Raw genomic sequence first — 3,806 nt, forward strand, 5'->3', positions numbered from 1 at the left:
AAAAAAAAAAAAACAGACCACAGTAGAGCAACTGTCTCATCTACACACACATGCACAACATTAAACACAGTACAAATTTACAGGGGGACAGTTTTGAATATTTTCAAAAGAGGAAACAAGATGAAAATCCTTCCTACAACCACAGGCACAATTATTCAGCATGAGTGAACTACTAAAATGCTCTCAATGGGTTCAAGTGTGAGGATGTGAGCTGCAGTCGGATGGACTGGATGAAAAGGTAATATACTGTAGCTGCAGAGCACAATGCCTGCGGTAAGTTGAGGCCGTTTCTGCACCGGAGCCCTCGTTCACTCGTTCAATATACCTCCACCTCTGCAGGCTAAAGCCCATAAACTCTCTCCAACCCTTTGCCAAATGCTTGCTTGACAACACATCCCTCTGCCTTTGCAGCAGGCAAGTAATATGGGCTCATTTTGCTGCAGCCTGTGGCACTGACAGGAGTGGGCTTGTGTCTGCCAGAGCTGATTACTTGCAAAGATTGCTAATCAAATTGTCAAATCATCCAAACTTTGAGACAGTTTTCACTCCTACCTTCTAAAAATGTGACCACATTTTATTTCAGGGGGGGCATCTACATTTTACTGACAAAGCCTGACGTGCCTCGCAATCAAATCGCACTTCGCATTTCCACCCGTGAAAATGAAATCCATGTTCAATATCTTAAATCCTCGTCGTGAATAATTCTTCCAGCATTGTTAATGTGGTTTTATCCTTCAGCTGCGGGAAGAAAGTCATCATGGGGGAGACACGCGCCGGCCTCTCTCAAATAAGCATTTTTAATCGCTTTCATTAGGTTGGCATTACAGCTTTGAGAAACTGATTAGGTGTCTCATTCTTAGTGCCTGCGCTGACGGTTGTTAATGGCAACCTGTATTGCAGGGGCATTGTCAGACTGTGTTTGGCTCGCTCCGTTCAAGCAGCCCTCTGTGAAACACATGGCTGTTTTAATTACTGCTACATTCAGATCAACGAGGCACTGGTTCTGTGATCAGTATTCAGTGTTCGAGTTTTCCTATAAAAACACACTCACTCGCTGTTCCTCAGGTCTTGATTGTGAAGAGCCTGTTTATGTGAGCGGGCTTAATCAAAGAATCTTTGGCTCTGATTTAACACTTTGGATGGGAGAGTTCTCAAAACCAAATGAGACGATATTTACAAGGCGAAGCAGTGCTAGAGTTGTTAAAAAATCCACACTAGTTTCCAAATGGTTCCCTTAAATAACGATTGATTTGTGGAAGTGCTAGTTTTGTACGCACCAATAGTGACAGACAGCAGGCCTAAATAAGAATCACTATTTTTCTAAGCTTAGAACTGATATCACGATTCTTGGCCAGGTTTTTTTTTTCTAACAAAGTGTAATGTTTATTACACACATGAACCATGTGTGAACCATGTGTGTAATACATGACAAAACAAAACAAGTTGGCGGTACCAAACAGATTTCTTTTGGCACCTATAGGACATTGCACATCACCACAAGCCTGTAAGCATAGAGGCTTCAATGAAGAGAAGGGAGCGCTTTTAAACCTATTTTATACAGTCTATGTCTAAAACTCACGGAAGAAAGTAGGAGCGTTTGTGACGCAGTCGCCTCGTAAAATTAAATGAATATCAGAGTTATTTAAAAATTAAATAGTGAACAGGGTGAATCGAAATCGCAATTTTATAACGATTAATCGTGCTGGCCTAACTGATACCATCATGTATGAAATGTTCCTCTTGTCCCTAGCTTAACATAGAGTGTAATACCAATGCATTATGAATCAACGGGTCATTATTTCTTCATTAGGAGGGGAAATGTATGTCAACACATACTGGTAATACCAACAATGTGATATCTGGTGAGAACAGAATCGTGATGAATACATACAGGACATATATTCTTTTGGCCACTAAACATGAAAACTTGATGCAAATCATACCAGTTTAAGTGCAACATTTAATCATAATAAAGCATAGTCAAAATATAACAGGTTTATTATTTTAGATGTATTTCTCCAAATGTATTACAATGGTTTATTTCTAAGGCCATTCAAATAACAAGGTATATAAAAAGGACATCACAAGCAGAAACTGTGATCCACAGATTTGGTGTATTGGTTACAGGGTAATGCCCTGTGTCTCTCCTGCTCGTAATTGCAGTAGGTCAGAGAGGAGGCGGCAGACCGGAGCTCCAGATGCCCACTTCTGGCCCAGACCTCCCTCAGGACAGGCCGGTCTTGTCTTGAGGTGCATCAGCCGGAGAGAGGCAGTCTGGTGATTCCATTAACTTAGCCGCTAATAAGAACTACACCTGGGTCCTTGTTGTCCTGCAACACATCCCCATCCATCCAAACCCCCCCCACCCATCCCCAGTCATGCTTCAGGAAAATAATGAGTAAAACATGAATATTTCAGCTACATACATTTCTCTTCTCCACACGCTTCAAAAAGTCAGCCCACATATGAGGATTAATGGAGGTTTACTGAAACATCTTTACATATAATATTACAACCTAGCTTGATGTTCTGCACAGCTGATCCACACGTAAACACCAGCCATTTACACGACAAAAATGCCTCAATCCAAAATGTGTACACTATCACAAGTCCTTAATAAACCTAAAATAAACACAAGTGGCAATAAAAATGTTTAATAAAATAAATTAAAAAAACATTAGGTACAAATAAATAGTTAAAGCTGAGTCTTCTGCCAGAGTGTTAAAGATTGCATTTTGGTAAAATATTCATATGAGCAGAGCACACACCTTTCCTCCCTTTTCCATTTCTTTCATATTTGATGTACCTTGCACCTTTCCAAAGGCTTCTACAGTTGGCCAAAATTATTTTTAAAGAAATGAAAGATGAGAAAATGCACTCCTCTGGTGGCCAATTACGGTTGCAATTAATTCTGAATTATTACTGTGCATTAGTTTTTCAGTGTAAATACTCCCTTAGGTTATTAACAATTCACACACAATTCACTGCCATGTCTTGATATTCGTAAGCAATATTTCAATGTATCAATCAAATATATGGGTATGGCTCCGTCATGTGAAACCCAATATGTCAGATTTAATTTATTATTAATTGTTCTTTTTTTGACCACTTCACCTTCATTATTCATCTTTAAACAAAACCCCTCATTTCCTATTAAACATATTTAGATGTTTTCAAAGTCATCTGTATGATGGATTGATATTTGTTATTAACGTGCCATGCCACTAAGTGGCCCATCGCACATGCAACTACATGACGCCATTACAACAGTAGTGAACTCCAGAGCTTCCAGAACAATACACACAACCAACTCCAATTTGGACAAAACAACAAACAAATAAAATATACCAGCATACAACAGCTGCAACACAACAGTGCAACCCACACATTGGCTAACTAGAGCCAATCATCTCATACAAACAACAAAACCACAGCAAAATAAAAAAAAATATTAAAAATAACAGGGAATGCCACTCCCAGACAGAGATTCATTGAATCAAAGCAGTCTTCCTTTTAGCCCATGCTTGTTCTACAAAGTCTGTAAATAAAAGCATTTTACGTACAAACAACCGAACTAATAGATCTCATCTCTTTTACTACAGCGTTGTTTAATAACTGCAATCTTAAATCAAAACAGTATGGACAATACAAAGCCATTTTCAATTGCATTGAGATAACACAAATAAAACATGTGTAACTATGATTAGTTTCATAACATTAGCGCTCACATGGGAGGAAATTCTCACACTCGGGGACTTTTCGGACTTAATCGTTCCATTTCCTTCTAGAGATGGTGCAATACCATT

Source organism: Etheostoma spectabile, chromosome 22, assembly GCF_008692095.1.
Source record: "Etheostoma spectabile isolate EspeVRDwgs_2016 chromosome 22, UIUC_Espe_1.0, whole genome shotgun sequence".
Lineage (NCBI taxonomy): Eukaryota > Metazoa > Chordata > Actinopteri > Perciformes > Percidae > Etheostoma > Etheostoma spectabile.